Source organism: Durio zibethinus, chromosome 8, assembly GCF_047325235.1.
Source record: "Durio zibethinus cultivar Kanyao isolate XHJ-2024 chromosome 8, ASM4732523v1, whole genome shotgun sequence".
NCBI lineage: Eukaryota > Viridiplantae > Streptophyta > Magnoliopsida > Malvales > Malvaceae > Durio > Durio zibethinus.
This window is the reverse complement of record NC_143169.1, coordinates 20,382,019-20,405,707: the sequence shown is the minus strand read 5'-3', so window position 1 is coordinate 20,405,707 and position 23,689 is coordinate 20,382,019.

Here is a 23,689-nt window from a genome sequence, read left to right as displayed (position 1 = left end):
AACAAGAATCAAATAACTAAAAACAACTAAAACCAAAACTATAATATGCAAGTAATATTGAACTGAAATCAACTAAGCAATAATAAGCTAAAACCAAAACTATATAAACTAAATTAATCATGCAATAAACCTAAATATCTTAAACCAAATATAATTAAGCAAGTAAACATGCAATATAAACTAAAGCAATAAAAATTAAAATTTTAAAGAACAAATTATACAAAGCTGAATATAAACCCTAATCAATTAACATGCAATTCATAAAATACTAACAAAACCAACTTAAACCGAAACTCTAATATGCTTTAAACTATGCAATTAACTTAAATTAATCTTTAAACATGCAATAGAATCAAAATAAATCAAAACAGAAATAGACCTATCTATGAAACCCTAAAAATTAAAACCCTAATCTTATTTAATTTCTTGAAACCCTAAAAATAGAAGCCCTAAACGAAATTAGCAAACCCTAAAAATCAAGTGAAAACATAATAACAGAAAATTATTAAATCAGTAACTACGTAAACCAAAAGAAACATGCAATAACTTAAACATATAACTTAAGAATTAAACCTAAACATGCAAACTAAACAAATTAACCATAAACTGAAATTAAATTCAACCTTTAATTATGTAACTGAATCTTTAAATCAAGATTAACATGCAATTAAATGAATTAAACCAAATTTGAACCCTAATCGAATAGATTACCTAAAAATTAAGTAAGAATATAATTTATATAAGCAAGAAAACAAAACTAAATATAAAGATTGAATCTTTAAACTAAAGTGCATAAACCAAATTGAAAAAGAACTTAAAACCAAAAATTGATTGCTTAAAAACTTAAAAGGAATGTACTTGAACTAATCTTGAAAACAAGAAAATTAAAAGAACAATAAATCTTTAAAACATAATCTTGAAAACTAAAGAAAGTTTAAAGAAAACTAAAGAACAAGAAAAAGACTAAAGAAAACTAAGGTTGGTCTATCACCCAAACCTTTTGTACACCTTTTTTTTAAGAAGAATATGATGTATTTATAGAACTAAAGATGCCTAGGTAGGTTCAACTAAAGTAGACCTACAAGAAGACTTCATAGTTTCGATTGGACTTGGATTTTTGAATAAAAAAATGCTTCTTTAATTAAACTTCAACAAAGACTCTTATAAAAGAAAACTTCTAGACTGTATTTGTCTCTAGATCTTCACCATATCGTAACTTATCATGTAGCAACTTTGACCATATACAAACTTACCAAAAATAGAATGTTGCCAAATCAAGAAAGTATATTTTCGACTTTACTAAATTTAGCTTCCATAAAGTTCTTCAATTTGTTCCATCTTGATCTTGATGTTCTTTTCCATAACTTAGCTTGATTTCTTGAACAAAAATTAGTAATTAACTTCACCCAAAAAGTTTCCTTAATGCTCATACAGGTTGTATTTGTAACCATACATAATCCTACTCCAAGCAGAATTAGGAATACTTCACCACTAAGAAAAAAAATTCCAACTCCAAATAGGAAAAACAAACAGAATTACCACCTCATGTTGCCACATTGTCTTTCTTAACCAATAAGAAAACATTTAAATGCCATGTTATCCTATAGTAATCTTATGCATGTGCACCTATACAAGCTACTATGGACTTGCAATAATTTGAAAGTATAATTCTACCCCTATTTATTGCCGAAATTCCAAGTTGAGTTCTTTGCATGAGTTTTCTTCTTTTTTTTTCAAGATTCATCATCTTCATCTTCATAACACTTGCCAAAGCCAATCTTGAACATTTTTTCCATTCTTGAACTTTAAGATTTTCAAAAAAATTAAAAACTTCCAAGAACATCTCAACTATCCATAATATGATCAAGAATTATTAAGAAACTTTAAGAATCTTCAAGAGTTAACAATAATCATTCTTTTCTTCAAGAAAATCTACAAAATAGAAAATTTAACCATTTAGGGGGTAAAAGGAACTTTATTTTGCTAAGAACTAACCAAAATTAACCTTTAAAATACTATAAATAACTATATAAAATAGAGTTATCAAGCCCCTAAACTTGAACTTTTGCTTGTCTTTAGGCAAAAACTAAGAGAAATAGCAAATAACATGCTAGAGATCATCACACACACTTTCAATATTAGATTCTTATGAATCCTTAAATGTTGCATAATAAGTACATCTAGAAAGAAAGTCAAGAAGATAGATCCCACAAAAATCATTCAAGAATAAGCTTGCATGTCAATCACAAATTTTTGTGAGTGTGTGAATCATCCATCTCAAATCAACACAAGGTATTCAATCAAAACTAAGTAAATATAAAATTAAGAAATCCCTTCAAAGCATGAAAAAATTTTATAAGTTCATCTTTCACATACCCTTACTACTAATTTAGCCTCAAACTTATCCAAAGATCAATAGGTCTTTATTAAGCTTATAATGCCAAGCTAGGATTAAGGTAGGATAAGGGAAAATTTAGGCTCATAAACCCCAAACATGTATCACTAGGATCTATTTTTAATATTAAGAAAGCTTCCAAGAAAATATAATACCCCCAAACTTAAATTCTTCTTTCCTTTTTTTTTTTTTCAAGCAGCAACTTTCACTTTGATTTTCACTTATACTTTACTTCTTTTCATTCTTTTCTTTTTTTCCTTTTTTTTTTCAATTTTATTTTTCTTTCTTTCTTTGAAAAGCTATTTTAAGCTTTTACTTTTCCTTTTCTTTTGCTTTTCATTTGTTTTAAAATAGAATTTATAAACTTTGAAACTCCACCTTTTCCTTCCTAATGAACATAGCTCCATAATTCATTAAATTGATCCATATGCAAATAAGGTAAGGTAGAAAGATAAAGATAATAAACAAAGGGTAGCTATTTACGTAGGTGAAAACAAAGAAAGAGAATATATATATTAGGCTAAAAAAGGGTGACTATGGATAAACATATATAAAGGTTAGCTTGAAAGGTTCAAATGATCCAAAGATGGCCTACATCATCTCTCTAGTTAAGTGAGGTTTATTATTTCACCTCAAGAGATGCTTAAGTAAATTCTAAAATAAGCATAATACTTCAAAGATCAATTCAACTCCATATGTACCTAACTTCAACTAAACATACATGAATCTCAATGATTAAGATTAAGTGCTTAAGAATGTGGAATGTCATAACGTATCAATTCAAAAACTTGATCATTAGACGTAAACATTTAAAATTGAGAAAAAAATGTGGAGTCACCACTAATCATTTTTAAGATGTGATTGGCTACCCAAATTTTTTTTATCTTTTTAATAAAATAATAAAACAGATTTAAAGTTTATTAAGAATATTGTTTTAGTCTATGAAATAAGATTGAGTTTGGGAGTCAGTTACGTATAGAGAAGGATTAGTACCTTCATAGCGCTCATAGAATTGGTACCAATTAATTATGCATTATCTATAGTTTTGGAAGAAAATGGTTTTTTATTTAAGATTTAATAATACTCCCCTCTATTTTAAAGAAAGAAAATCAATTAAAAATCTTTACATAGGAATATTCTGAAAATCTTTATATTAAAAAAATATCTTATAATTTTTTAACATCTAGGCAGAATACAAAAATAATCCTTTTTGTCTAAGATTTACACCATAACATTCCTTTGAAAATAAAAATAACATTATTTGCAAATGATAATCATTGGTAACTTTCTAACATCTAGGCAAATTACAAAAAATTATATTTCTCGAAATGCTATTTTAATTTTATTTTATGTGAAACCAATTTTAAAAAAAAAAATTTTATATAGTAAAAATGGAAAAAGTTATAATTAACAATAAACATTAATAATTAAAATAAATAAATATATATATGCATGATGAGTATAAACAATGATCTAAAAATTGAATATATGCAAATGTGTCTTATGTAATGATGAAATGTGAGTTTAAAATCAAGTCCTTAAATATAAAGAGATCACCTAAACTCTCTAACCTCTAGGTAAAATTTGGGTGCGACTATATATATTTAAAATCTCATTTTTATTTCTTATTCTTTATATAATTTTATTATTGTTTTGATTAAAGAATTATATGAAAAATCTTAATGAAATAATATTTCTTAAACACTCTATCATTTAGGCAGCATTCGGGATCAGATTTCACCAAAGATTTTCACATGAATCATTAAATTTTGGGATGATTTTGAGGTTTTGGGTAGATTTAGGGTTTCAATGTTTTGTTTAGGATTTCAACAAGGGTTTTAGGGTTTTGTTTAGGGTTTTAGGTTTCATTTAGGGTTTAAGGTTTTACCTAAGGTTTTGAGTTTCACCTAAGAGTTAGGGTTTTAGGAATTTATGAGCCTTTCAAAAAATTTCTGACATCTTCATAGACTTACGGAGCAAGCTTGCTTTTTATGATTTCCAAAAATTAATTTTTATATTTTTTATATATTTTCCTTTTCATTAAAATTTTATCATTTATTATTATTTATTTATCTTTTACTATTTAATAAGTTCCCAACATTTAGGTAGAAGTATTAATTTTTAAAACACGATTTCTAATTCCCTCTAACATCTAGATAGGGAAAAATTTTATTATTATTTTTTATTATTATATTTTAAAATTTTTAAAAAAATGCAAATAAAGACTAAAATGCATAAAATATAATAAAAAAGCATAAGCATGCCAATTAAAAGACTAATACATGTACAAAGTTATTAAATAATCAAAGTTAAACATAAATCAAAATAAATATGATTATAATAATAGAATAATAATGATAATTATGCAAAAAGATATTTAAACATTCGTATGGCCTAAATTTTTTATTTATTATTTTTGTTTAATTCCCCTTTATTTAGGTGAAATTAAATTTATAAAATAGGATTTCGAATCCCTTCCAATATCTAAATACAATTTTCAAACTCTCATTTATTATTATAAATATTTTTTTAATATTTATATTTAAAAAAACATTATTATTAATATTTATTATTATGTATTTTCAATTATTATTATTTTAAACCATTTTTCTAAATATTTAGTCAACCCACACAATAGAAAACATCTAAAAACATTAAACTAAATCAGCAGCCATGAAGGTTTTATCTTGGGGCAAAATGAAAATGAATTAACCAAACCCATCGTATCCTACCCATCCTTACTCTCTTACACATAACAATGCTTGTTTACTTCTGCTTATGATTGTCTTCACCAAAGATTCAAATAGCAGTTTAATAGCGGAATAGTGGTCGTAAAATTACAGTAGCGTCGCCACCCACCACCGTTATTGGACAAAACACGGTTGAGAATTTCATTCACAGTAAAAACGATCGTAAAATAATGACATAATGGTGAATAGCAGTAATAATGGACCGCTATTGCCGCTATTTCATTTTCTTACTCACGGATCTAATAGTTCAAGAAAAAAATAAAATTGTAAGTCTGCAAAATAAAGCAATAACTTGCAAAGGCAAAAGTAAAAGCAAAAGCAAAAAATAAAACTTAGAATCTTAGATCTTTAGCATTAAAACAAATCTAAAAACAAGCTAGAAAATAGACCCATTATTTCAAGTTTCAACCATTCAATCGGCACTTCGACACCCAAATTCAAATAAGTCTCAAGTTTTCAATCAACATTCAAGAACAAATAAGGTAAGAAAAGAAAGTTAAATTACCTTTAAAAAAAAAATTTTGTAAAATGATGTCTGTTGTAATAGTTTGAGAGACGAATGAGGTATTTCGTAGGTACTAGGCACTGTGATAATGATAAAAGGATGCGAGAGAAAATGAGAGATGAAAAGAAAAAAGAGAGAGAATAAGAAAATTTTGGAAAGCTAAGCTCTGAAGGCAGCATGAAGAAGAAGATGAACAGAAGAGACCAAATGCGTTTCTAGAAGGGTATGCTAGAAATAATTAAACAATTTGGGGATATTAGGCACGTGGGGAGAGATTGGATGGGTTGGGGAGGGATTGGGTATGGTGGGGCATTGGGGGGAAGGTGGGGAGGGATTGGGTGTGGTGGGGCGTTGGGGGGAAAGGCAGGGAGGGATTTGGCGTGGTGGGGTGTTAGGAGGGTGGGATTGAATTTTTTATTTAATTTTGTAATTAATTTTTGAAATTTTTTTACATAAAATTTAATTAGTGGTTTTGAAATTTTATAATTAAAAAAAAGATTAATAATTTAATATAATATATATATAGAGATTTTAGATGAAAAATTTTGATAAATTTTTTTGTATAAATTAGATGAAAAATAATTAAAATTAAATATTATATTTTGATTGTGTTATATATTAATTTATAATTTTGTATATGAATTTTAATATTTTTGTTGTTGTTGTGATATTTATATTATTGTCAATTCTTTTGATATTAGATTAATTATTGTTATTTTTATGTAATTATTGAAGATTGTGTTTATTACATAATTATTGAAAGTTATTTGTGATAAAAAAATTTACACCAATTAGTGTATCAAAAAGATTAAGTTACTTAATAAATTTAGTATTTTATGATCTATTACTCTTATTAAGATTAAAAACTAAAAAATAAAAAATATAGGTTTGAAAATTTTATTAAAATATAAGTTTGAAAATTTTTAATTTTTGAATTTTTTTTAGATAAAATCTAATTAGAGGGATTGAAGATTTATAATTAAAAAAAATTAAGAGATTAATAATTTAATATGATATATATATATAGATATTTTAGATAAAAATTTTTGATAAATTTTTTTGTATAAGTTAGACGAAAATTAATTAAAATTAAATATTATATTTTGATTGTGTTAGATATTAATTTATAATTTTGTATATAAAATTTAATAATTTTTTTTGTTGTTTTGATATTTATATTGTTGTCAATTCTTTTTATATTAGATTAATTCTTGTTATTTTTGTGTAATTATTGAATATTGTATTTATTATATAATTATTGAAAGTTATTTGTGATAAAAAAATTTATATCAATTAGTGTATCAAAAAGATTAAGTCATTTAATAATATTCTTAAGATTAAAAACTAAAAATTAAAAAATTTAGTGTAAAATCAATTTTTAATGATGTAATAAGTAATATTAATATTTTTAAATATAAGTTTATTTTTTTTTATACAAAATAACAAGTATGCCACCACGTAAAGAGTTCCCGAGTAAAGGAGTAGAGGTGCCAAGTGATGATATAGGTTGGCATTTTAGAACATCTGTGCCAAATACAAAAGGAAAAGTTTCATGTAAACTTTATGATAAAGTTGTAAAAGGAGGAATAACACATTTCAAAGAACACATTGCTCATAAAACTGGCAATATTGCACCATGCCCTAATGTTACTGGTATGTTATGTTTTTTTAATTCCTTTGAAAATATTATTATTAATTTCTTAATAAAATTTATAAAATTACATAAGCATGTGCAACTAATTTTTTTCTTTTTTTTAACTATATTATTAATAGGTATAGTAAGAGAAAGTATAATGAAACTCCTTCAAAAAAGTAAATAAAAAAAAACTAACAACAAAAGGAGAAAAAATGAATTTTTATCACAATTAAGAGGGGAAGATGATTATGAAAGATTTATTGATGAAGACATTGCTACTAAACAAGCCATGCGAGATAGCATCCAATCACAACATGAGTAGCATAGAAGACAAGAATTCAAATAAAGAACTAGTGGTTTGAGTAACATAGATGAAGAGGGACGAAGCTCTCATGGCTTAGTTGCTGAATATTTTGAAGAAAGAACAAGGAAATCAACTCCAAATGAGTCTGAATTTTCATTAAGGGGAGCTATACCTAAATTAGTTAGAAGTAAGAGTTTAAGGCAACCAAAAGTAAGTGATTTATTTTTAAAGACATTAAGAAAAAAGATGGGTGAATCAGTATAAAAATTTTTTATATATGATTGACTTCTTTTTTAGTTAGCAAATTCTCCATGGTTGCATAATTTGATTTCTATGGTAGCAAAAATTGGCCAACATGTAAAACTTCTAACACTTTATGAGGTCTCAGATATGTATTTAGAGTCTGAGTATTAATAAGTTCATGAATGAGTTAATGGATTAAAAGTTCATTGGAATGAATTGGGTGTCACTATGATGTGTGATGGTTGGACCAATAGTTTGAATCAAATGCATATCATTAATTTCCTTGTTTACTGTAGTAAAGGGACCGTTTTTTGGAAATCTATAGATGTCTCAAGTGTTTGTAGTAGATATGCAAATTTTTACTACAAATTATCAAATAAAGTTATGGAAGAAATTGGAGAAAAATACATTGTTCAAATAGTCATTGATAACGAGGTAGCATTTAAGGCCACAAAAAAAAGACTAATGGAGAAGAGAAAACATTTTATTGGACACATGTTCAGCTTATTGTTTGGACTTGTGCCTTGAAGATATTGGGAAGAAAAAAATGTGGCAAAGGTTTTGGATGATGCAAAGAAAGTGACTTGTTTTATATACAATCACATTTGGATTGTTAATTTGATGAAAAAATATACACAAGGGAAGCAAAAACTTCGTCCTGCTCTTACCCGATTTGTCACTCATTTCATACAGTTAGAAAAAATAACGAAGCAAAATCAAGGTTTGAGAGAGATGTTTAATTCAAAGGTTAGTACTTAGTAATTAGTACAACTATTTAAATCTAGCATCTTTTTATGATATCATTGTTTAAAATATTAATTTAAAATATATTACTCTAAAAATTTATTGATCAATATATAGGAATTTAAAGATTTAAAATGGGGACAACAAAAATCAAGACCTGCTTATAAAGTCAAAAAAATCATTTTGGGAAAAGATTTTTGGAAAAAAGCAAACGATATAATAAAAGTTTATGAGCCATTGGTAAAGTGTTGTGCTTTGTGGATGGTGATGAAAAACCAACAATAGGCTTTATTTACGAGGCTATAGATAGAGTTAAACAGGTAATTCAGCAAAATTATCGTTATTCTGCTGAATATGAAAAGATTATTGACAATAAATGGAGTTTAATGCACTATAACTTGCATTCAGCTGGTAAGTAAACCAAGAATATATATGGTATTTAAAAAATATGTTTATTTTTTATACTTAAATTGCTTATATATTTTTTTTTTATTATTTTAATATAATATTGTTATGAATTATGTTTAGGTTACTATCTAAATCCACAATTTCAATTTGGAGTGGAACATTCTGCAAATGTATTTAAAGAAACATTAGAAGGTATAAAAGCAATTATTGAAAGATTAGAACCTTCGATAGATATTTAAATCAGAATGATTAATCAAGTTAGTATTTAATACTATTTTATAACTTTAACATTTATTTTATGTATTAAAAATTAAATTATTTTTTATTTATTCATTTATTATTGTATTTTTAATCAATGTAGTTATTATTATTTCAAGACAAGCATGAAACATTTGGTACTCCACAAGCACAAAAAGCTTGGAAGCAAATGAATTCAGGTAAATAGTAAATTAAATAATTATAATTTATTTATATTATTTAATTGTATAGCACATTCAAATTTAATTTAAATAATTTTATACAGCTGAGTGATGGATAATATATGGCACTTATGTTCATGAATTACAAAAACTAGTAATCAAAGCGCTTAGTCAAACAACATCTGTATCAAATTGTGAACGTAATTGGAGCACATTTAGCTATATTCACACCAAAGCAAGAAACAGATTGAAGTTTTAAACACTTCAGAAACTTGTATATACGTATTATAACATGAGGCTGATGATGAAACATCATAAAAGAATGATCATTGATGAGATAAATAATAGTTTTAATCCTATTAGCTTTGACCATATTTTTGAAGATGATGATCCACTAATAGAATGGCTGCAAGAGAAAGAAAATCCTCTGTTAGATGGTCAAAACTCTGATTGGTTGCTTGTAGATAATTCTGATAATGAAATGAATGTTGAACAATCATGCCAATCTCAAGAAAGAAACGTGTCTCATTCAAGTTCAAGTCCAACACCAAGTCAGAGTGATGATGGTGGTGGTTTAAGTTCAAATGATTATGATGATGGTGATGGTGATGGTGATGGTGATGGTGCGAATTTTGGTGATAATATGGATGCAAATCGTCCTTACAGCCTACTTGGAAGAGAATTTGGGCTTGCTGCTACTGGTGGACTTTTCATTAATATGGCAGAATACAGAGTAAATCCATTTGCTGAATCTAGTGAGGGTCAAAGTGCACATATAGCTCGATCAAAAGGAAAAGCCAAGAAGCACCACTATCATATTTCTAGACATTTTTCATCTTCAAGTGGGAGATCAAATTCTAGTAACTTTGAGTATAGTGAATCATCTGTTAGTACTCAAGGATATTACTATCCATTGTAACAACTTGATTTTCGATCTTCTCATGGTTATCCACCTCCATATGGTTATTATCCACCTCAAATGTATCATCCACTTCCTCAAATGTATCATTTACCACAAATGTATCCCCCACCATAAATGTATCATCCTCAAATATATCATTCACCTCAAATGTATCAAGAACAAAGGCCTCAGGGATGGAGATGAGTCGACTTGGCTGTCAAAGTGAAGATAGAGAATCTGATCCTCCTCGTCATTTTACTATGTGGTAAAATTTGAAATATATATCAATAGTTGCAGTTGATGGAATTTGAAATTATTATATTTTTAAGTTTGTAATTTTATTAAATATAAATGCTTGGTATTTAACATATTATGTTTTGTTAATATTTGATTTGTCTAGAATTAATATTGAATATGAACTTGGTCAAGAAAAATTTTGTGGATAAACCATATATGAATGCTTTTTATAATGTAAATAAAATTGTAAATAATTTTTTTAGAAAATAAAAAACATAAAGTGTCATAAACTATTTTTAAAATCATTAAATAAGAGTTTTTATAATTATAATTATAATTATTACATTTTATAATAAATTATGCAAAAAAAAAAAAAATTCACGACCGCGATGACCGCAGTGACTGTAATGATCTCCGTTATATACGAAAACATGACAAATGCGACGCAACCACGTGACCGCAACCAGTATTTAAATCTCTAGTCTTCACCTTTCTATTCAAAGTTATAGGACATTTAAAATTTCATGTTTCAAGCCTATGTTTTGGAGAACTTTTTCTGCAGTTTCAAAAATCATTGGGTGTCCTATGCCTTCGTGAAGCTTTTAATTATTAGAACATAAAAAAATGATTTTTCCAACCCAGTAAGACCCAAAAATATGTATAGTAAACAACATAACCTTAAGCTCTTGCGAGATAAAAAATGACAAGGAACCAGCGGCCAAAACAAAACTGGGCTTTGAAGGTTCCCCACAACCTTCAGGGCTTAACAAGCATGAATTGAACAAAGCATTAATTTTCTGCTATAACCTCACGTGTAGTAAAAACAAACCCGGCAACCATGAACAATTTGAGGCCTCTTGTAAGAAAGCTTCATTTTTTATCCTTGCAAACTGAATTTAAAGCTTAAAAAGAAAACTTTAGTTTTCGAAAAACAGCAAGCAAAATGACAGAACCATAACCCTCAAGAAGTAAATTTTGAAACCTTAAGAATTTGTAAAAACCATTCTTTTTCTTCGGACTCCGAAAGAAAATTGGAACTTAAACGAAAAAGAAAGCTAAACCAGAATTTTAGACTAACCCAGAAAAAGTTTACATTTTGTCTTTCTAAACTCCTTTAAAACTCCATTTTTTAACTTTAGTAAAGCTGTTTGTTTTCTTAGTAAAATACCCTCTTTTCTTATATCAACTAGAAAACGTGGAGGGAAAAAAATGGATGCTTAAACTCTCATGGGCGATGAAAAGGAGACGGGACCGAAAACCTAAAATAGAAGACAACCCTTATAAAAACTCCAAAACCCTTTAAAACCTTCGTTTATTCCTTATAACCAGAAGGCTTTTGATTTTTAAAAAAGAAAAAACATTTTTTTAAAGTAATAGCCTTCAAACCGACTTAGAATGGAGCCCAAAACTCCTGTGCAGCAAACTACCGAAAAGAAAATCGGAACATCCCCCATATGATCACATCTATGGATTGTTTTAGAGCCATTCCCCTTTTTAAAAAACTTTCACTTTTAACCTCCTAAACCCCTTATGGAAAGCAAACAAACCGATTTATGCTCACGAACCCCGAATAGGAAGGCATGAATGCAGCTTTATGTACGTGAACCGTCTATGGCAAGCAGGAGAACTACCCTATGCAAGCATGCTACCGAAAATGAACAAAGAAAAGCTACCTTTTTCTCACTGACTCTTCAAAGGTTGTAACTTTCCTCCTTCCTACCAAGGCTATTCTTTTTTGGCACCAAGCTTTCGGCTTTCCTTTTTTCTTCCAACCTTTTTTCGCTGTGCTGAATGCTTTTTTTATTTTGTCTCTTGCTGGTTTTTCTGTTTTAGTTCTGTTTCTGTTGCTGTGGTGCCCTTCTCTTCTTTTTTTTCTTTTTTTTTTTTTATTTTTGCTTTTTCTATTATTGCTACCAGTTTACGTTTCTTCTTCTACTTTCAATTTTTTTTTTTTGTCGCTGAATTCCTGCTGCCCCTTTTAAGCAAGACACAAGGCATATCTGATGCAAAATAAGTTAAAAGCAACTCTAAACAAAAACTTGAGAGGAAAACAAGAAGTTTTGTAAACACTCGTTAGTTAGAGTGTGGTTAGTGTTATTCCTTATCTTACAGAATGTTCTCTCATAAGAGTTTGTGTGGATTACCATTACAAGCTGCACATTTGGATAGAGCTTTGTGGCATGGGAAACAAGTTGAAAGATCACCAACTTTAAGCAAAGCAATTTTGGCACACAAGGTACACACCATAGCTGAAACCAATGTAACTTATATGTATTGTGTGTTTGTATGATCTTATTGATTAATATTGACTTTAGGAAATTAATAATTTTAAAATTTAACTGTTTTAATTCTATATATTGATACATAATTCCCTTCATTAACTAAATATAATAACACCAAAGGTAGAAAAGTGACCTGTTGATTGTGTGAAGTTCATATTTATATTTTGGAGATAAACAACAGCGAAAAAGAATGTTAGCATCCAAAAAAACATAGAACTTTTATATCGAATCCTTGTACAACTGTTTAATTATAAAAGTATTGACACTATATTACTATTTATAATGGCTAGAGTGGTTCACAAAAAAATAGTTAAAAGGAGATTTATTTTGGAACCTTGGAAACTAATGCATATTAGGAAAAAGGAATTGTTAATGTAATTCCACGCTCTTTTATCAAGAGGTGGAATGGGTGCTTGGAGAAAAGTCAAACTTAGACAAAGGTTGGATAAGTTTGGCTTCCATCAATATTCAGCTCTTTGTGTGTTAACTACAAACAAAAGAGAGAATAATCATTTGAGCAATTATCCTAAAATATTGAAGCCATTGCATCATACTTATGGTTTATACGAAGGAGTTGCAAGTTCCTTTTTTTTTTTTTTCCAAAGCTTAGGAAGAAATAGATTCTTTCAGAGTAAAACATTTTGTTTAAGAAAATCAATATTTTTGATAAGTAATTCTATAAAGGGTATGTGGTTAAATAATTATAGTTCTATTTTTCTTTTTTTTTAAGGGTTAAAATGTTATTTATCCCGTGAACTATACCACTTATATCACATTGGTACATAAAGAATAAAAATTTGTAATTAGATGCTTGAATTAGTATTATGTCATTTCTGAAAAAAAAAAATAGAGGGATAACTAATAAGAGCAAGGGAAAGGGGGAAACAAAAGCATGAGAAAAGGGAGAGGAATGGGAAGGGAATGTGCGATGGATCGCCGATGTGATAGACCAAGATAGATTGGTGGTGCACCTACCACGGACTGGCGAAATTGGCCACTAGCCATCTTTCCCTTCTATTTTGACATCTTTATTTCTGTCTTTCCTTTTTCTTCTTCCTTCTCTTTTTTTTTCAACTTTTTTTTTTTTTTTTTACATTTATCTTGAAAGGGTATAGATTTGGTCAGTTTTAGGTACATCGAAAGCTGGCAAGGCTTCTTTCCCAACCTCTCTTTTTTAGTTTCATTTGCCTCCCAACTTCTATCTTCTTTATCTTTTTCTTTAATCCTTTTGGTTTTTTTTTTTTTTAATTTTGAAATTTCAGGTTTGTTTTAATTTTAATTTTTCTTATTTTTAAAATGAAAAAAATTATTTTTATTTATTTTTAAAATTTTTTGTTGATTTGCCAATGGAGCTTGCAAATGATATGGTGTTTATTCGTAAACTAATACTGCATTCTCTTTATATGTGACGGTTTATTATTAGCCAACAAAGTCACATTAGATTTTTTTAACAAGTTAATCTATTGGGGTAGATTGCTTGTCGTAATAGCAGTTTAGGTATTTTACTGCGATTTTTTTACTCTTCACGTACGAATGTGATAGAAGTGCTATAGTTGAGGGGGCAAATTACATATTAACCCTAATTTTTTAATCTTTACCTAGCAATAGATGATGAAAGGGAAAAAAAATTTTCAACACTCACTTTTTCATCTTCCTACAAAGCACACCAAAACGAGTTTATTAACGTAAGTGCACTCATTGACCTCGCTCTCAATGGGAAGCATTTTTACCTGGTTTGGAGCTAGGAATAAAAAATAGAATTGATAGATTTTAGTTCGACTACAGTGGATTAATAGGTTCATAGATCTCTTCCTAAGGGGTGAAAAAAGATCTATCTTTGATCATGTCCTTTACTACGTCAGTCAGAGGTTGTTAATTTGGGGCCTCAGCCTTTCAAGGTCATGAATTGTTGGATGATGAAAGATGGATTTTTCAAGATATCATAAGGGATGGAGGAATATGAATATCAAAGGAAGCGCAGGTTATTGCCTTGTCAAAAAGTTTAATCTCTTAAGAACTGGAATCGTTATGAATTTGGTGATGTCAATGAGAACATTGTGAGGTTAGAAAGGAAGATTAAAATGTTGGATGATATTGGAAATGGGAGGGAATTAACAGAAGTAGAGGATGAGGAGAGGAGAAAGACCAGACAAGACCTTGGGGACGCATAGAGGTAAAAGGAATCATTGTGGAGGCAGAAGTCTAGAGCACTATGGCCAAAGGAAGGTGATAGAAATACAAAGTTTTTCCATTATAAAGCAAAATATAGAGCCAAAAGGAATCTTATTCCAGATTTTTTCATAAATGGATACTGGGTATTAAATCCGAGAGAAGTGAAAGGGATGGTGTTTGAATTCTATAGGAATTGTTTTAAAGCAGGTGGACAGGAAGGCTTTGTAAACGTTTCTCTTCCACTCAGAAGGCTGTCCTTAGAGGAGGTGGAAACTTTGTAAATGCTTTTTACAATAGAGGAAATGAAAGAAGCGGTTTGGGATTGTAAAAGAGATAAAGTGCCTGGACCTAACTGTTTCAATTTTAGCTTCTAAAAGAAAGGTTGATAAGTAATCAAAGATGATTTGATGAAGTTTATTGTGGATTTTCACAGGAATGGTACGTTAGAAAAAGGAATAAATTCCTCTTTTATTTCTCTAATCCCTAAAGTAAACAATCCAATGGCTTTGAATCATTACAGGCCCATATCGCGTATTAACTGCTTGTATAAAATTTTTGGCAAAAGTTTTATCAAGGAGACTAAAAGGGGTTATGGGTAAGGTGGTTATTAACATGCAATGTGTATTTGTTACGGGAAGACAGATTGTGGATGTTGTTATCTTGGCAAACGAGGTTATTCATTTGTTAAAGTGAGAAAAGGTGTGTGCAATGGGAAGAATCATTGCGAAACTGGATTTTGAGAAAGCATATAACAGTTTGTCATGGGTGTTTTTGAATTAGGTGATGGAGAGGATAGGTTCTGGGAGGATTTGGAAAAATTAGATTCAAGAGTGTATTTCAACGATGAGGGTAACAGTGTTGGTTAATAGCTCTCCTACGAATCAATTTCATCTCGAAATGGGGTTACATCAGGGAGATCCATTATCCCTTTTCTTATTCATCCTTATCACAAAAGCTTTGCATGTGTTGTTAATGGAAACGGAAAACAAGTCGTTAACAAAGGGTATTTCCTTTTTTTCTAATGCTTTCACCATTTCTCATTTGCAATTAACATATGACTCTATTCTGTTTTAGGTGGCTGACAGTGAGGCAGTAAGAAATGTCAGAAAAATTATGAAATGTTTTGAATTGATGTCTGGACTAAAGTTGAATTATGAGAAGTGTTATATGGTTTCCTGTGGGGTGACGATCTGTTAGTGGATGGTATGGCTCACGAGTTTGGTTGTGCTAAGGCTAATTTTTTACTAAGATACCTGGGAAACCCTATTGGGGAAAACGTAAACAAACTGTCTATATAGGAACCTGTGCCTGAAAATTTTCAAAAGAAATTAGTGATGTGGAAAAGAAAGTTCCTTTAATTTGGGGGATGAGTTACTCTGATTAATTCAACACTATCATGCCTCCCTATCTATTACATATCCATTTTCAAAATGCCAGTAGGAATAATTAATAATATAGAAAAGATTAGAAGAAACTTCTTTCGGGAGGAAGCGACTCACAGAAGAAAATGGCAGGTTTAGCTAGGATAGAGTACGAATGCAAGGGGGCTTAGAATACAAGATTGGCAACTCAAAAATTTTGCTTGCTAGCGAAGTGGTGGTGGAGTTATGCAAATGAACAAAATTCTGTGGCAAAAAATGGTGGTGGTGAAGTATGATGAGAATGTTCAAACTTAGATTCTTGATGACAAGAAAATAAAGAAAATGTCGATGGCTTGGCAGGACATAGTGAGGCTACAATCAAAATATCCTGTTAATAAATATATTGGAACAGTGGCATGTAGGTAACTGGTAGGAAGTGGTTGGGATGTATTATTCTGGCTCGACAAATGGTGCTACGATAAGCCTTTGATGGAATGTTTCCTAAGGATACTCCTAATTGCATCTAATAAATATGCAAAGGTAGTAGATTACGTAGTTAACAACAAGCTTGAGCACTTGAATTGGGTTTCCTTTTTTATGAGGAATTTGTTTTAACGGGAGGTTGAGATGTTGCAAGAACTATGTACAAAATGTGATAAAGTTTACTTAGTACAAGAGAAATGAGACAAGATAATATGGGATCAGGAAAATTCAGGTAAATTCTCTGTTAAAATATATCATCATTGATGAATGCTTTCTCCTGCTCTTTTGTTCTGTTTGAATTTAGTAAGCTGTAGACTAAATTCAATAAAATAACATGCTTTCACGTTTTCATTTTTCTTGCTTTTATTTTTTGTTGTTCCATTTTTTTTTCTACCAACTATAGTTTGCAGATTGAGATTAACCACACTTTACGGGTTATGTGTTTAAACTTCAAAGGGAAGTTTTCTTCTGATCATCTGTTTGGTGATTAGGTTGCCTATTAGGATTTTATTGAGTTCATCATTTTAAGTTGAGGTTAAATTTTTTGTTCGTCGCTTCTCCCAAACTTAATCCCTTCTTATTTAATGTCGTAAAGATCAGACAATATTTCTAAGCGTTCATTTACACCAATAAAAAAACTATCACAAATTTAGACTAAAATGATTGCATGGTAAGGGCACAAAATGCAAAAACTCCACTTTTTCCTTGAAATGCTAGATAACCTAAGCGCAGAGTAAATCTAAGATTCTTCCCAAATCTCTAAATTTTGAAAATTTTTCATTTTTAGAATATTTTAAGATATCAAATGAACCAAAAGAAGCATTTCCGGAAGTAAAAAATAAGGTCTAATTAGTGGTAATAAATATACAGATCATTTCAAGTAAATGAAATTTTATATTATTTTAAGTTCAAATCATTTTAATTTTGAATTATTTGGGTTAGGTTATTTTTGGTTTGAATTTTTTAAGTTTTTCTCTTGGGTTATTCGTTTCAAGTTATCATATTCGAATAATTTTGAATTTAAAAATTATTAAATTTTAAAATCAAATCAATATAATTTTGAGTTTTTTAGAATTATTTCAAGTTAATTTTTTCAAGTTGCTTAGGTTTAGATCATTTTAAATTTAAATTAATTTGTTTTTGGATAATTTCAAATTATTATTTGAATAAATTCTAAGTTATTAATTTTTTTAATTAAATTAGATTAAATCATGTTCAAATTTAAACGATTTGAATAAAATTTTGAGTTTGAGTCGACTTTAATAACTTCGATCTAATGCTGTATGCCATGAACCAAGTGACCACTTACAAGCTACAATGTGTTATTTTGACCCTCGGCAGGCATCCAATAAAATTGGAACAGTACTTTGTAATCTTTTAGCTCCAGTAAACTTTTATCCTTCCCTATTCTATATCCGCTTTACTATTTAAACACCCAAGCCGTCCGAAAATTCAATGCATAGTAAAATCGTGTTACTCAGTTAGCCCATTTAAAACTAGGTAATATGATCACTTATGTTTGCTTAAAGTGGAAATTTGTGCTTTGAATTTGCTAGCTTATTTGCTAGGTTTTCAATCTCTAGATTGCTTAATTTCTTTCAGTTGAGGTAAAGAAGTTCAAAGTTTTTGGAATGAAAATCTTGATCACGTTGGATTGAAATGGGAGGGAGGGAGGGGAGGGTGGAGTCAAGGGCGGAGGTAGGCATGGGTATGTATATGCACCAAGGCTGTAAATTTCGTAATGAACAACTCTTTGATTTTAATTTATTTATTTTTATTTACAGTGAGATGCAAATTTGGAAGGTGAAAATTTGGGGATTGAATGGGCTGGGTGGTGAATTCTAAAAATGGGGACGGATTGGTGCAGATGAAAAGACTCGTGTGGCAGAGACCAAGACAAAGTTGGGGCCCGATGAGATTGTTGTGGTGGGCGGAATGTCATAATTGATGATGGTTCTGTAGAAAGTGAGAAAGCTAGAATCTTTTGTTAAATGATTAATTAAGGACCTGAAGGTTTTGGGCCATGCGCCAATAAAGATCAAATCTATTATTTGTTTAAAATCAGGATCTTACGTTTTGGAAATACGTTAAATAAACTCTTGATGAATTACGCCCGCTGTTAATTTTAATCGACGGTGCCAGATGGCAATATGAATACAAAATTACATGTTGAGTCATTTCACATTTTTTTTTAAATTAAAAAAAAATTAATGGTGGAAGGAAATTTTCCCAAAAAAAAAAAAAAACAAAAACAACAAAAATTTACAATTTGAGTTACTTGGTAGTGTCATTACATCCAAATCCGTGAACTTGACTTTTAGATATAAAAAATATAAAATTTTCATCAATTTTTTTTTATTTAAGTGTAAATGATCATCTAAATAAATTTTTTTTAAAATTATCATAAACTTAATTAAGAATTTCTAAAAAGATTATATTCTAATCTTCTAAATAAATTAAATTTAAAAGTCAATTAGGTATAGAAAAGTTTTTAACACCTTCATAATACTCATAAATTGATAACAAATTAATTTTATATTTTTTTTATTTAAGCTTTAATTAAAAAAGTTTTTATTCCTAATTTATTTAACCTTACTATTTAAATATTTTTAAAAAATCGTCAAGTTTTCCCCAATGCTTAGATTGAAAACTTAAGGGTAAGTTTGGATGAAGTATTTGAATGAGAGATTTTATTTCAATCAAGATTAAATTTATTTTGTTTGGATAAAAATAAAAAGGAATTTCAAAATTTAGGAGTAATTTAAAGCTAAAATTCCTTCTTAAAATTCTACCTAAATAGATGTTTTTTCAAAATATTTTAAAATCTTCCTTCTCTCTATTGTAAATGACCTACCATAAAATATAAAATTTAAAAGCAAATATGATTTTATTTAGCTCTAATATAAAATTCTTTTTTATATTTTTAATAATATTTATATATTTTTACAAAACTAATGGTACCCATATTGCATACTTTATTTATATATACATATTTTTATCTTTAATATCATTATTATTTTTTTATAAATTATTTTCTATCTTATCAAATTCCAATAGATTAAGTTTCTTTGTAAAAAAATATTTATCCAAATAAAATATTAAAAATGCTAATATTTTTAAATGATGCATTTTAAAATGCAAAATTTTTTCAAAATTTTAAAATTCTCCATCTAAACACATTACAAAGAAGTTTTTTTATCTCAAAAGTATTTAAGAAAACACACTCATTTCCCATAAAAGGCTTTGTCATTGTGTTTAAATTTTATGAAATAAACAATTTATTTTAATTCCTTTAATTATTTGCAATTACAAATTTCGAAATAATTGAAACTTTTTTATATTAAAAAATTTCATAAAATCCTCTAATTGTTTGATTGAATTATAAAAAATTCTCTTACATAAAATTTTTTAATAATAATGCATGCTCGTACAATCTTAGAGTTTCATCTTTAAAAGGAATTCCCGTTTATTTCAAATTTCGTACAAAATAAATATGCAAACATATTATACAAACATATTATACAAAAATATATACAATATATAAATTTAACATCCTCAAAAATTTTTTCTTTTTCATTATTCAATTAAAATAAAAATTAAAGAGAAATTAAGGAAAAATATATTTAAAAAAAAACTTAAAAGGAAGAATTTAGAAAGAATGAAAAAAAAAAAAAGGATGGAATAAAAGAGAATACAATAGAAAAATAACCACAAAAGAAAAGAAGAAACTTACGATCTAGGTAGTTCAAGAAGCAAGTCAACGTATAGGTCTTGGTCGGTCGAAATGCAAGTCATAGTTCCCCAGAAAGCTATCTTGTTACACTACTATAAAAGCCCAAAATTTTCTTTTCCCATTCTTTCTCTTCCCTAAAACTTCTCTTACTTCTTTCTTAACAACCTAGCTTTCATCATCTAAAACTTCAAAGTCGTGCTAGAATCTTCAACCTTTCGTAAAAAAAATTTAAACAATTTCCAAAAACAGCCACAATTCCTAAAATCCGACCATCGTAAATTCCATAGGCCACTGTTCTCCTTGTTAGAAAATTCAAAAAAATCCAAAAATTCCCAAAAAAATTCTAAAAAATCCTAAAACAACATGAATTTTGAACCCAAACAAATCCACCCAAACTAACCGGTAACAATCTTATGCATCGAAATTTCGAAACCAACTTTTTGTAATCCTAAAAGCCCAGAATATTAAACTTATCCCAAAACCAAATTTGCTCTCTATTTGCTCTAGATTTGCTGGGATTCCTGTTGATTGCTTATTGCTATGTAATTGTCGTTTCTTTCTTATTGTGTGTTGTGTAAATTCTGCTGAATCATGCTTTTTTTTGCAGGGATTTAAATCTTAAGTTTGTTTGAAAATCTTTGATTAACTAGATCTATCAAAATTTAATATATATTTTTCTAAATTTCTGTTTCTTTTTCAATAGATTGTTGTCCAACTAATTCCAATTTCAAACTCAATAATTAACTTTCAAGTTTAAATAGAATCAAAGAATTGAATTTATGAAATCTCTTTCCCCCTAGATGTCACATTTTTTTATTTGATTTTTCTCCTTTTTTTAACTATGACTTTGACCGACAAAATAAATGAAAAAAATCAAAAAATAAAAAATAAAAAGAATAAGAATAAAAAAATTTTTGGGCCTTTTATTTAGGCTTGAAATCACATTTCATAATCAAAGCCTAATCAATTGAAAAATAATCTTAAAACCAAATATCAAAATGAAATTCAATGCTTAATGATATTGAAAAGACCTCAAATAAAATGGGGTATCAAAAGTTGCACCTATTTGTGCATTTCTATAAAATAAAAATTGTGTAAAGACAAAAAAAAAATTATTATGTCTAGGTCTAACTTGCAAAAAGAAATTAAAATTTTAAAATTTTGGAAAGGCTCTTCACTAATAAAAGCATTGAAACTTTTGAAATTAAAAAAAGCTTTTTCTTAACAAAAGCATTGGAATTTTAAATTTTTGAATAGGCTCATCTTTAATTAAGACATTGAGACTTTAAAAATCTTAACTGACAAGGCCCTTCCCTAATAAATGCATTGAAATTTTAAAAATTTGAAAAGGTTCCTCCGTAACAAAGGCATTATAATTTTAAAAATCTTAACTAAAAAGGCTCCTCCCTAATTGATAACTTTATAAAATAGAGTAATGTAATTTTTTTTTTTTCAGTGCTTAAATGAATGAATTTTACTCTATTACTGGTAAAACAACATGCCTTTTTCACTCTTAATGTGCTTAATTTGATGATGTATAGGTAATCATAAGAAAAAGAGGATATCTTGCTAAATCTAGGAGAATTCTTGACAAATTCTACCTTAACTTGGAAAATATCAAATCACCATTGGTTTTCCTAATTGAAGAAAGTTTTCCCAATTTTACTTAGGTTCTTAGTTTGACTGGGATATCCCATTTTGACTTGAAATTCCTTCCTTAATTAGGAGATATACTTGGTGAAGCTTACTAAGAGAAGGTTTTCCTAGATTGACTAGGAAATCCTACATTGACTTAGAATTCCTACCTCTACATAGGGTAGGATTTATATAGATATAAAATAATCCCAAAAAGGGGGGAACATACATTTAGGATTTAAATTCAAAATTGATTTTCTTTTTTCATGAAGAGTCCTATTTGAAGGCAAACCCCAAGAAGTTGTTAATAAGCACAAGAGCTACTCAAAGTTGAAGATTTGTTTCTAGAAGGTTGCGAAAGGTTTAAAAGTAACTACAATACATTAATTTCTCTTAAAAGGGCCTAGCCGCACATCATTCTTCAATTTTAAGAGATTTAAAGTTCAAGAAACGATAAAGAAGAGTTAAGCAGTTGAAGTTTTCAAGACTTCAAGTTGCAAAAATGATTAAATTTGTACAAGATTTTTTGCTAAAAAAAAAAATTACGAGCAGCTCAAAGTTAGGACTTTGAAAGTTGCTTGACAGAGTTTAAGAAACAATCAACTACTCCTCTCCTAAAGAAGTAGCCGAACCTTCCTTCTTCAACTTAAGAGAAACATGTCAAGAAGATTTTATCCAAGTCAGTAAGATAAAAGACAAGTCAGATCAATATAACAAATATTTAAGTTAAGAAGACTTTTACATTCAAGAATCCAATCTTGGCTGAACCTAGCTAATCACTTCAAAAGTTCAAGTTCAAGGCTGCTGATCATTAGTCTAGAGTTCATTGTAATTTTTTTTTTATAAATAGCTATCATTTATTTAAGGGGAAATTTAAGTAGGGTTTAAGGTGATAACCTAACCTAAAGTAGTTAACTTCTTTAAGTTTTTTTGTTCTTTACTTTTCATGTTGTTAACTTTTTTTAAGTTATTTTAAGTTTTTGCAAAGAACAATTTCAATTTTTTTAAAAATCCAAGTTTGGTTTTTTTTTTTTAAATTCAATTTAAGCTATCTTAAATTTTTGTTCTTACTTTCAATTCAATTCAATTTGCATTTTTCTTTCTTAAAGTGCTTTTAGTTCATGCAATTTTGCTCTTTAAGTTTTGTTCTTAATTTAATTTGAGGTTTGAAATTTATTTCATTAAGTTTAAGTTGTTCGCCAGTAATTAAGTTTAACTCATATTCTTTTTTAGGTTTTAAAGTTTAAATTTAGCTTAATTAGTAAAGCTTAAGTTGTTAAATCAAAATTTGGTAGTTTTTGCTTAGTAGCTAGTTAATATGATTTTGTTCTATTTATAGTTTAATGGATTGTTTTAAGTTCAATTCAGTTTAGTGTGACTAGTTTGCAAGATCTAGGGGTTAATTAGTTAATTTTACATTCTCTTATTTGCAATAGGTTATTGCATGTTAGTTTACAGTAAATTACATGCTTTTAAGTTTA